Source organism: Mauremys mutica, unplaced genomic scaffold (assembly GCF_020497125.1).
Source record: "Mauremys mutica isolate MM-2020 ecotype Southern unplaced genomic scaffold, ASM2049712v1 Super-Scaffold_100267, whole genome shotgun sequence".
Taxonomy (NCBI): Eukaryota; Metazoa; Chordata; order Testudines; family Geoemydidae; genus Mauremys; species Mauremys mutica.
In genome coordinates this window covers 366,309-378,956 of record NW_025423298.1, presented here as the reverse complement: position 1 = coordinate 378,956, position 12,648 = coordinate 366,309, and the positions used below count along the sequence as shown (strand labels likewise).

The following is a 12,648-nucleotide window of genomic DNA, read 5'->3' as shown; positions in this document are numbered from 1 at the left end:
GTCCTTTCTGCTGTCCCTGGTGTGGAAAGACAGAGGCGGTTTTGAATCTCTTAAAATTGTTGTTAGTGCTGTAGTTGCTTACCCTAAGCTTATGCTGTTAGATCTCTTTCACGGTGTATATTTTTGGTCCTGAGAGGTAAAAGGTGTGTTGTTATGGAGTGAGGTAGCAAACGTCAGTTGCAGAGGTGGTGCACGTGCCCCCCCTGGCCCCAGAGTCCAGAATTTGCATAAACCCACCCACTGTCCTGTGACTAACAATCTCGCTCTGCTAACTCTTCCAGCAAAACAGGCCAAAGAAAGTATATGCGAGCGCTGTACCACAGCCCCGTTGCTCTTTTCGGTTCCTTCCCACAGAACTTTCGCTCCATACCAGTCCAGTTCCTTGCTGTTGCTTGTCTAACCACTGCATGCATGTGCTATACCGTACCCTGAGCTGATTCCCGGCTTTTGTGCTCAATACAGCCTTGCCCTTCCGTGTCTCTGTGGCGCAATGGGTCAGCGCGTTCGGCTGTTAACCGAAAGGATGGTGGTTCGAGCCCACCCAGGGACGACGCTAAGCCTGTGCTGCTTCCTTGCTTCCCCGAGGCCTGTGGGGGTGCCTCAAAGGTCCCATTTTGCTGCCTCTTGGCCTCAGTGCTTTCAGCTGGTGGTCCAAAGAGCGGGCTGGATGCCATTCAGAAACCCTTCTGGCAGCAGCCGTGCCGGAGGCTCAGGCTTAATCCTCAAGGCCGAGCACAAAAACTTTCAGCCGGGAACATTTCGCTCCCTTCCCGCCTCCGCCCAAGCGGCAAGGGAGAAGCGGAGGAGACACGCCGGCTCAAAGACGCCTCCCTCCCACTTCCCTGTACGCTGTGCAAAGCTCTTGGCCTGCCTCATGCCTCATCAGGAAAGCACGGCCATGCGGCCCAAGCCTGAGTCACGTCCGCAGCCTGGCCCGCCCTGGCTGACGGCGCGCAGAGCCACGCGAGTCAATGGCAGGTCGAGTCGGGAGCCTCGGCTCTTTCCCCTGACAGCCACACACACAGCACTGCCTAGCGCCCCCAGAGCCTCCCTCGTGTTCTCCCGCAGCAGCCACCTGCCGGGGTGGTGGGAAAAGGGGACCAGAAAGCACTGCAACCTCATTCCAGGACTAAAGAGAGAAGAAAATCATAAAATGTGTGTTTAGAGATTGTTAAAGAATCTCATGGTGCAAAACACACATATTGATTTTCAATTTCTTTTATCTTGCTGTTGTTTGGAACCCATGTGCCTTTCCTAAAGATTTTTATGTTGGTTTGGGTGAGTTCTGAAATTAAGAACTGCTAAGTACCGTTCTACTGTTCTTGATTCATGTCACCAGGATTACTACACTTAAGTACTCTTGCCCTAATAAGAAATAGTTTGGAGGTCCCACAGCCACCAAAATCACCATTTGGACAATTACCCCCATCATGCAATGCGGGGTGGGTGTGACCATGCACATCAGCAACTAAATGCCTTTGCATCACATCATCAACAGATGGCAGGATAGAGTTCATTCTGACCCTGCTTACACCCTCCCCGGAGCCAAGAATTGGTGGTCCTGATAAATCACACTCCCTGTTATACCAACTCATTGGTATTGAATGCTGAAGTTATGGCTAGCAAAAGTAGTCACCCATCTCTGCCCTGTAGCATCCAGCTTAGCCCTTGTTAACACAGAAGTCAGTGGATTGTTCTCTGTCCATAGCTGAAACTGAGCACCGGACAAGTAGTTTGGAAATTTCTCAGTCATGGCCCATTTCAAGGCCAAGAACTGCAGCTGGTGGATGGGACAGCGAGTTTCGCTATCAGACAGTCCTCAGCTGGCAAAGGCCACAGATTTACATTTACCTTCCACTTCCTGGTAAGAGAGTGTTCCCAGACCCTCCAAACTGGCATCAGCATGCAGGATAAACCGTTCATTTGGGTCAGCAAGGACTAGGACTGGCACATGAATCAGGCAAATAATGATTTCCCGTAAAGCCCTGTCACATCTCTCATCCCACCATGTCCCCAATGGAGAGGAGAGGAGCCCCTCCCCTGTCCCAGGCCAGGCACACCAGATCTGTGTGGGGAGGTGTCCCTGATCCAGCCCAGGTGTGTTGGAGCTGCTGGGGAGAGAAGATTCTCTCTCAGCCCAAGCGCACCAGAGTTGGTGTTGCAGTGGGGGAGAGGTATCTCTCATCTGGTTTTTAGATGCTCTGATGAGAGGGAGCAGGAGGAAGATTTTTCTTCTCCTTGCATTTCAAACTCTTCACCCCCCCCCAACCACTTTCTACTCTAGCCTGATCTCTCTCTCATGTCTTCAGGGCCCTCCTTAGCCATAGGCAGCTGCCTAGGGCACCACTAGGTCTGGGGGCACCGCTCTGTTGGGAGCCCGGACAGAGGGAAAGCAGTGGAGCATGTAAGAGCAGGGCTGCTGGGTCCTAGAGAGAGCCAAATGCAGCACAGTCTGAGGGAGGGGATTGGCTGGTGGGGTCTCTGGGAAGGGGAGGGGGAGGGGGTGGGGAAGGAGCTCACCTGTGAGTGTGACTCTCCTCCCGGCTGAGGTGAGGTGAGGCAGGCTCTGCGGCTCTGGAACCAGTATCCTCTGTTGTCCCCCATAACATCCATTCTTCTCCCGCCCCTGCCCCATGGAGCACCCCCTCCTTTCTCCCCCTCCCCAGGAGCATCCCTCTCTCTCCCCTCCCTCCCCTCCATCAGGGCTGGGTTGGGTGAGGTGCTGTGGGGTACGTGGGGGAAGGAGGCTGGCTGGCTGCCTGCTGAGGAATGAAAGTGAAAGTAACTCACTTCCTCGGCAGTGAGCCGGGATTGGAATGTCACACAGGGCTGGGCTGGGGTTAGCCAGATGTGTGAAAAATCAAGACAGGGGGTTGGGGTAGGGTGAGCAGATATCCCTATTTTATAGGGCCAGGCCCAATTTTGGGGTCTTTTTCTTATATAGGCTCCTTTTACCCCCCACCCCATGTCCTGATTTTTCACACTTGCTGTCTGGTCACTCTAGGTGGGGGTAATTGGTGCCTATATAAGACAAAGCCCCAAATATCGGGACTGGCCCTTTAAAATCAGGACATCTGGATCTGGTCACCCTAGCTGGGGAGCGCGTCTCTCCCCCGGGCTGGCAGCTGCCAGCGATCCATCTCATCCTGGGGGAGCTGCACAGGGCAGGATGAGCTGCTGTGGCTTCATGGGTGACCTGTCCCTGAGATCAGATGCTGTGCTAACTTCACCATGGTCCGTAAGGCTGGTGGTGGTGCCCATTGGCGTGTGATTGGACCTGAGGGTTTGCTGCTGCTGTTGCCACTCTGCACCCCAAGAGGTGGATTTTGGGGTCTACTGCAGCTGTTGGACCAGCAGGCTGGGGGTGAGCCAAGCATGAAAGCAGTACTGTGTTGTCATTTAGGTTGTCATTTAACAACTTTGTTTGCCAAAAATTCTTGCTAACAATCCTGAATCCAATTTCAATATTTTAAAAAAAAAAAATCAATATCTTAGCCAAAAACAGAAAATTAAGTTGTTGACAATTATTAGTGACAGGTTTGGTTTGAGGCAGGGAGTGGGCCAGTTTTCATCAGCGAAACCAAAAATGTTGACTGACTTCCCCATAGCTTGTTACTCATGATAAGAGCCCTCCAGCAACTGTAATACGCTCATCTCCTTACTAGCGTATAAAGCAGGGGTCGGCAACCTACGGCACACGCGCCAAAGGTGAGCTGATTTTGGATGGTACGCAGCGGCAGGCTGAGCAGCTCAGCCCATCACTGCTCTGGGGTTCCGGCTGCTGCCCTATTGCCAGCTGGGATACCGGCCGTCGGCCCCACTCAGCACCTGCTGCTGGCCTGGGGACCCCCAAGGAACCCCAGGCTGGCAGCGGGCTGAGCAGGCCGGCTGAACCACTCAACCTGCTCTCAGCCTGGGGTTCCATTCACTCAGCCGGCAGCGGGCTGAGTGGGCTGGTGGCGGGCTGAGCAGGGCCGGTGGGGGGTTGAGTGGCTCAGTCTGCTGCCAGTCTGGGGTGCTGGCAGCACTCAGCCGACTGCTACTCCAGGGTTCCGGCTGCCAGCCCCTTGCCAGTCAGGAGCCCAGCCGCCAGCCCCACTCTGCCTCCTGCCAGCCTGAGTGAGCAGAATCCCAGGCTGGTAGCGGGCTGAGGGGGGTTGGCGGCCAGGATCCTGGCTGGCAGGAGTTGGTGGTCAGAACCCCAGACCAGCAGGGGGCTGAGCAGGGCCTGGGATACTTGTCTAGGGTTCCAGCCACCAGTCCCGCTCAGCCCACTGCTGGTCTGGGGTTCCATTTACTCAGCTGGCAGCGGCCTGAGCAGGACCGGTGGCCAGGACCTCAGATAATAACAATAGTTTATTTATATAATATAGACATAGAGAGAGACCTTCTACAAACGTTAAAATGTATTACTGGCACGAGAAACCTGAAATTACAGTGAACTTGGCACACCACTTCTGAAAGGTTGCCGACCCCTGGTATAGACTGACCATATGTTGTACTAAGGTTCTCCTGCTTTTTTTTTTTATCCTGTGAGTCAGTATAGCTTTTGCCAGCCCAGAAGTTGGGCAGCCAATGTTTTACGTTTTCACAATGTTTTCTCCAACTTTCATAAAGTAATTACATAGTTAATATGAGTTAAAAAGGCCAGGGACACTTCCTTGTGAAGAATCTGTACAGCAGATCATGCTAGAGCTGTGAAAATGTCAGTTTTTGATGGAACTTTAGAGGCAGTGATTTATCATGTATTTTATCATAGGAATGTGCTGTTATTGCTAATGTCTTTCCAAACAAAATAAGGCACGATAGGACTTCTGTAACATTTCTGTGCTACCTTAATCTAGATGAGATGATTCTCTGCTGACTTCATTTTGGTCACTTTGTCCTTTATCTAGCAGTAAAACTAGGGTTATATTTTCCCACTGTTTGGAGACCCAGCTTATTAAACTGATTTTGCAGCCAAAAAAGCCAGAAAGATTGCTTTTAATTAAAAACAAATCTTTGTTTCAATACCGCTTCATATAAATTTCCAATAAAATTTTGACAAAATTAAAAAAATTATACTATTTGCATCATTCTGTCAAATCAGAATTTTTTCTATAGTGCTACTTCTTTAGTGCCAGTGCATCAGCATTACATTGTGATTCATTAAGTTAAACTGATTTTAATAATGTGAATGTGGCAAATTTTCCAATACTGTATGCTTATATTTGTGTTGCTAAGAGCAGATCAGGCACAGGGGCACCAGTTTCATAATCTCGCCTAGGGCACCATAAATCCTAAGGACGGCCCTGCATGCCTCAATTCTCTTTTTCCTGGCCTTGTTCCAGAGCCCTCACAGCCCAATTCTCTGCCCTAACGTTGAGCCCTCTACTGCACCCTGAACCTCTCATTCCAACCCCACCCCAAAGCCTGCACCCCCAGAGCCAGTGCTCTCATCCCCCTGCACTCCAACTCTCTGTCCCATGTAGCCTGATTTAGGGTGTACTAATAATATTAATTTGGAAAATATGATGAAAATTTAATTTATTAGCTTACATTTTATTTAATTTAATTGAGTTATAAAGTTACAGTTGCATTACTGCTATTCAAAAGATACATATGGCATTATATGCAACAAAGGATTGGTTAATATACTCACACCCTTCCTTGATAACCTGGTGGTAAGAGACACAGAACCAGCCTTGCAGTTCAGGTTTCTCAATTCTTGAGTGAAAGATGCAGTGCTTAGAAAAAGCTAATGCTACTTTGCGTTTACTTGAATAAGTTAAACTTAAAATCAAATCCTAATAAACAAAGAATAAAAACTTAGGGAAGCCGAGCTTAGCCGAGTTACTTTGAAACTTAAAGTTTAAGAACAAGTACAGCCTACTGATAGTAGATAGAGAGAGAGTGGAGGAAGTAAGTCAGAATGATAGAGCAACGTGCTCTAGCGAGGTGGGTTACCTCTTTTATAGGGCACAAGTGCCGGAAATCCTTCCTCCTATGCCCAAATTTCATTCCTTACCCACAAAACGTTGGGGTACGCTTACTTCATAGGCTAGTATGTTTGTGCGTGTTGATGACATGTACATATGCACATAAGTTCCCTTGTGGTGTACCTGTTAATTCTGTGGGTACAACACTGAAAAACCCCTTATGCCATTCTCCATTGTCGATTGGTCTAGGTAAAGGTCTTAGACAGGCGTGTGTACTTCTCTATTTGAGTAACAAGATAAAGGTCAATTTTCCTTTCTGAGTAAAAGGTCACAATATAGATATGCTAACTTTGCCTTAGCTTAACATACAGGATATGGCCTGTAGGTCCTCTTAAGTCATGTGCCCCAGCCCCCTAATCATTTTTATTGCCCTCTGCTGGACTCTCTCCAGTTTGTGCACATCCCTTCTCATGTGGGTCCCAACCCCAAAAGTACTCACATTTCACCCCAATGGCTCCAAAATGTACATAGGGTGCTGCCATGGTCAAGTCACTCCCGAGCTCTCCAGTGGAGCCTGCTGGCAGAGAACAAGGTGAAAATTAGCCAGGACGTTGCTCAGTCAATTCCCTCTGTTCCCAGCAGGTGGTATCGGAAACCTCCAAGATCGCTCACTTCCCTTTCTCTCATCAGCTTCAGGCCCCAGGGTTACAAATGCACAAACCAGTTGAGATTCTCCCCTGGGCTCAGGGTGGGGCTGCTCTGAGGGGATGGACTTGCACATTTGGGATATTAGTGCAAAGATACAATTTCAATTTCTCATAGAGAAAACTGAGGGCATTGGGAAAAGTTTTCAACTAGCAATAATCACGCCTCGGATTAACCTCATTGGCTATGATACTGCCACTTCTTATTTAGTGAAAGGAAAGCTGCAGTGACAGCCTGGTTACTGAGATGCAAAACACTTTCCTCCTGGGAGAAACAAGAAGTTAGAATTAGAAATTTACATAGTTTCTTCCAATGTTGGCACAGGTTTAATTTTGCTTCTGTGTAGGTTTGTTTCAGGCTGTGACTGTATTGGTTTATTGGGTTGTTTTGTTTTTTTTAGTTGGAATGGAGCTTTTAAATGACATTTGCTGGATTTGAATGGCTGACATGCAACACCAGTTTTAACATAGTTCTGCATATTTTATACAGATTTGGCCAGTATTCAAGGATTTGATTACTTTATAGGAGGTTTTAGTGGTCAGGCTTATTTATTTTATGTTATTTTATCATCCTGCTGTAGCACACCTTTTCGATAAAATGTTGAAATTATTAATTTATGGCATCTGTTAGATTTTATTTTTAAAAACAAAGTTTTTCTTAATGTTTGGGTTTTAAATTAAGCATTGTTGTTGGTTTCAATTTTTCATTTAGGTTTTGGTTATTCATGGGATCTTTAAGAACTTTGGATTTAATACTAAAATTTGGACAGATTTAAACTATTTAAAGTAAACCCTGTTTACTATTTTATTTTAATAAAGGTTGTATTGCTCTAAACCCTGGCCGGGGGGAGAGGAGATGAGACTGGCCTTTAACTGGGAAGGAGCAGAGGCATGGGAGGAATGGCCTCATGAAGGGTGGGGCCAGGTGTGCCCCCCAATTTATTTTGTCTAGCCCACTTCAGTCCCCAACCAAACGAGAAGAGTCTGATACCACCTGCTGGTCACTGGGTGTCACTGCTGCTCCACGGAAAACATGCGCTGTGTGTTACCCTGATTGGCCACTGGGTGTCACTGCTGTGCCAAGGAAAACACCTGCTGTGCATTACTTTGACTGGGTGTCACTGCTGCGCCAAGGGAGACACAAGTCAGAGTGCGGTGCCTGTGTCTTCCCAGGGCCGGCTCCCGTGAGGCGCGCATAACTTGGGAGGAAAGGGGTAGAAGAGAAAGCAAGTGAAGCTGACTTGGAGTGGTGGTGCCCCTGGGCGGAGTGGTCCTCCTGCTCCTTCCTGTCGGAGGGGTGGGCTTGGGGGGTCTGGCTGTGGGCGGTGGGAGGATGGTGTCCAGAGAAGTCCCAAAGGTCACCCTGCGCCGGCGGAGTGTGAAGCCTCTCCCCTAGGTTGGGGTGCCGAGTATTAAGCCTTCCTCTGTGGCTTGGGCTGGGGAGCGTGATCCGGCATCGGGTACATTTGGGTGGAGCTGGCGGCCGGCAAGAATTCGGGCCATCAGGTCAACCCTCTGTGGACAATCGGGGCGAGCCGGCAGGCCTGCGATTTTGGCTTCGCGGGCGGGCAGCTCAAGCCTGGCCTCCTATGAGCCTGGAAGGCAGCCGGCCGGGCTCACCCGTCTCTAAGTTCCTTTCAGGCAGCAGGTGGAGCGAGGAGCCCAGGGAGGGGAGCCCAAGGAGGTGTCAGGAGCTTGGTCCTGCCCCGGCGCCGGTGCCCGGTCCACCTGGTTTTGGCCTCTGCCACCCCTAGCAGTCAGCCAAAAGAGCAGAAGCCACCCTCTCCCTCCCAGAGTGGCCAGCATGGGGCTTGAACCCATGACCTTGGCGTTATTAGCACCACGCTCTAACCAACTGAGCTAGCCGGCCAACAGCAACCCCTCCCTTGCCTGACCCTTTTGGAAGGAGTCACTGGCTGGCGTGGGGAACGATGTGGCCTCCGTTATCAAATGGATGGATCGAGACACCACCTGTCAAGGTAGGGGAATTAGCTCAAGTGGTAGAGCGCTCGCTTTGCATGCGAGAGGCAGCGGGATCGATGCCAGCGTTCTCCAGCAGCAAGGCAGCCCTGGGACCTTCTCTTGCCTTTCTTTTAGAAGCCATGGACAGTCAGCCGGCTCAGCTCCTCCAGTGGCCTCCATCCCTCTCCCCGCTTGGCCTCCCAAAAAGCCAGCCCTTGCAGAGCACAAAGCTCTTCCTCCCCGGCCCTTCTCCCCCTTGCGCTGACTGGGAGGCTGGAGACAGCTGGGGGAAGTTAGCTCAAATGGAAGAGCATGGGAGAAGTAGTCAGACCCAGACACACATTCTCCAGCCTGCTCTGCTCTGCTCTGCTGGGCTCTAGTGGGGGACCTGCACCTTTCTTTCTGAGCTCTCACTGGAGCACAATCCCTTTCCTCCTCCCTCCCTGCTAGTCTAGGCCAAGCTCATTGGCCGGGAGGGAGAGCCACTCAAATACAGAATTACTCACATCCCAGGGGTCCATGAAGGGAATGAGGAGATGGGCGGGGTGGCATGCGATACCAGCTCAGCTGACACCGTGAGACCTCGCAGCCTCCTGATCTCAGGCAGCATGGCAGCCGTGGAGCAGAGCAGAGCACACAGACAGCTTGGAGACAGCCAAAGCGGAGAAGGGCTGCGTTGGTCTGGAAGAGGGAGTCGGTGGCTGTCTATCCTGGCGGAGGCAGGGTCGTTTTGCTGTAGGCTGGGCCAGGGGCCAGGGAATCTGCTAGAGTTGCTGACCTGGGCCTGCTCCTGGCTTTGTTGGGAACGGCCCTCCTGGGTGAGACCGATGGTCCAGCTAGGCCACTATCCCGTCTTCTGACAGTAACCGATGCCAGGCGCTTCAGAGGCAATGACCAGAGCAGGCAATCGTCAAGTGATCTATCCCTGCGTTGTCTTCTGAAGTTTGGTGCTTGTTTCAGGGGCTAACTCTCAGCCCAGACACACTCCAGGGAGGGAGTGTTGGTGTTTGTGCCGAGGAGCGTGGCTGGGACTCGGACCCCCTTCCCCAGCTCTGGGTAGCGCCCCACCCCCATTTCAGGCTGTGTTCTGCTTAAGGCCACAGAGCCCTTGCCTTTTTTTGCCCGGTGCCTGAGAGTCAGGCCAGCTCCGGGGAATTAGCTCAAGCGGCAGAGCGCTCGCTTTGCATGCGAGAGGTAGTGGGGGGCGATGCCCGCATTCTCCGAGCCTGTCGACTAAGGGCTCCTGATGAGCGTGGTGGACGAGAGAGCCGGCCATCTGACTTTTGGCCTTGCTGCCCGTAGCGGTCAGGCCGAAAAATCAAAAGCCATCCTCCCCAGGCCCACAGCCACCCAGGGGCTCCTCTGCACCATCTGGCCTCCACGAGTGCCGCACTCTGACCAGCTGAACCAGGCAAGCCACGGGAAACTTCTCAAGGTCTTCCCCTGTTGTGGACTTGGATGCGAAAAGCACCTGGCCGTTCATCAGCTGTTGCAAGAAGTGTGCAGAGTAGGAGTAGCGATGGGGCTGTACCTTTCCACAGCATCTCAATTTGGGCAGCTTTCCATTCCCCTTTTCTGTGTAATGTCCCTCCCACGGGTTTCACTTGCGGAGCTGTACGACTCTGGCAGGGTGGCTGTCGCATCGCAGGCAGACTTGGACAGAGCTCAACAGTCAGTATGATTGGACGCAAAGTCATTTATTTCTCTCCAGCATACATCTTTATACTCTTGAAGCAGGCAAGCAAGCAATTGCTAATTGGTTAACAAAATACACACAAGCACTGCCATAACTTCATAGGGTAACATCATCCTAGACAGCTTTCTAATTTATTATCCTATTATTGCCTGCTAGAAAGAAGTTAGCCAAGGCCAACTTCTCATAACAAAACTCACACTCTCATGCAAAACAATCCCACACCTCCCCACTTTTCTCATAATAAAAAAGGGAAGGCACAGCAAAACATTCCCAGCTCATAGCATTACATTACTACAATCTATTACACAGCAAAACTAAAAGCAAATTTAAACACCAGCTGCCTAACTAAACCGTAACAATATCTTCCGCAGTGCCCTACTTTTACCTATACATCCCTCCTCCAGGTAACACAAGTGGCCCAAGGGGCCAGGAGGGTTCTGCCAATGTGCAAACACCCACAAAGCAGGTTTCCAATAAGGGCTTCCACTGCAGCAACATGGGGTAGCAGGCAGAAGGCCGTTGTATTTATGGCACTCTGCGCCAAAATCAGCCAAGGCCGGACCCACTTCGCCGGAATCCACCTGGGACCTTGAAAACAATCTCAGCTAGGCCACCTGGCATTTGCCTCGCTCTGGCAGTTCCCTACTTTCTCATAACAACTTTATCTCATCCCTCTGTTCTCGTAACCATGCAACTGTAACTTTCCACCAAGGCAGCATAGGGAAGATGCAACCGGACATCTCCCCCCTATTCTTAAACACAAAAAAATTAAAAACATCCAATAACAGGGCTCATCTATAACCATGCAATTTATAACATACAACACCAACAACAGCAAACAAAACAAACATAAATCAACAAAAATAAAACAAATAAATGGTGTAAATTCTGCAGGGTTCCCCCATACTCTATTGCACACCATCTTGTGACAAATTTCTATTACCAATTCATCCCTCATATGTCAGGTGATCAAACTGACACTGAGGGAGGGGGGGTCCTAGAAAAAACACAACATAAACCACAAACATTTTAACAACACCACAGCAATTCTGGCCAGAAAACACACACCACAAACAAACATAAAACATAAAACATAAATTTAAACTTCATAATAAATGCATGGTACATTAAATACTATACAGCTAACATCAATTCTCTTAAATATCTAAAAAACAAAAACAAATATACCCCTACTGGGCAATCAATCATTACTTAAAATACACAAATACCCTTATTAATTTCAGGCAAAACAGGGGAATCACTTCAGCAATTAAATCATTTACATTAATACAATTACTTCCTAGCTTACTCCTAAAATTCAAAGCTAATCACAGCTTAAATTTTTACTATTAACTTCTGCTTTTAAACCCTAAAAAAAAAAAACATCACCACTTATATGCCCATAAAACCTAATACAATCTCAATTACATAGCACTATATACATTCTTCAGCTAATACAACAAAATTATTTATGGCCAAACAATTACAAACTAATTTCTTCACCTAAGTATTTACAAACATTTCAAAACACCAAAAACTTGTCTCCGTAGCATCTTTACAAAATTCAACTGCTATTCCCTCTAGCAATCACAGAGTTAACTTTTTACTCTGCCTTAAATTACTCGCTTGTATTTCAACAACCACGTGTCTCAACTAAATCACCAGTCCAAGTATCCCCCTGAATATTTGAAATTCCCAAGTTTGTTGTCTGTTGCCCGCCGCCTGGGCCCGATCCTTTTTTCCTTTCCAAGTTCTCTGTCTATTGCCTGCCTGCCTGGGCCCGATCCTTTTTTCCTTTTGCTAAACCGTTCCTTTCATAAACACTAACTTATCCCACTATCAATTTAGCTAGGAGGGTATACTTCTTAACTAGCCCCCACCCTTCTAGTCTCTACAACGAACAATTATCTGTACTTTCCCACCGTGGGGGCTACATCTAATATCAAGCAATCTACAACGGTCAATAATCAGCACATAACACAAAATTAACAAAAATCTAATAAGGCTAACAAAAGCACTTTACATGAAGGTACTTTGGGTCACATAAATTCAAAACCATTCTCCCAAATTACCTAAATTTATGCCTAAATAACCCACAACTCCCCCCGTGAAAATACTCAGCAAACCCTTTGGCTGAGTTTTCTCAAACTTAAAAAACAACAAACAATTAAACCCTAGAAAGCTGGGGTAATTAATTCCACAATCATCCTCCCCATGAACCCGGCAGGGTTCGGTATGTGAGAGCCCTCACCCCCCAACCCAACCGGTCCACATGCTGGGGTTAGTAATGGGGGGGGGTTAATATCATTTACAATCCAATTGGGGCGGGGGCAATACATGCTAAAATTTTTATCCAAAACACAGGGCG

At 48.9% G+C, this 12,648-nt stretch overlaps 3 non-coding genes across 3 annotated transcripts; 1 reads left to right on the top strand and 2 right to left on the bottom strand.

The window, feature by feature from the left end:
- The first annotated feature begins 476 nt into the window (after positions 1 to 476).
- On the top strand, positions 477 to 550 carry TRNAN-GUU. The gene has a single exon. It is a non-coding gene; the product is annotated as a tRNA-Asn (tRNA).
- Positions 551 to 6,693: 6,143 nt separating this feature from the next.
- Positions 6,694 to 6,833, bottom strand: LOC123360479. Its single transcript, XR_006576027.1, has one exon. It is a non-coding gene; the product is annotated as a U4 spliceosomal RNA (small nuclear RNA).
- A 1,585-nt stretch (positions 6,834 to 8,418) lies between these two features.
- TRNAI-AAU lies at positions 8,419 to 8,492 on the bottom strand. Its single transcript has one exon. It is a non-coding gene; the product is annotated as a tRNA-Ile (tRNA).
- Between the last annotated feature and the right edge of the window lie 4,156 nt (positions 8,493 to 12,648).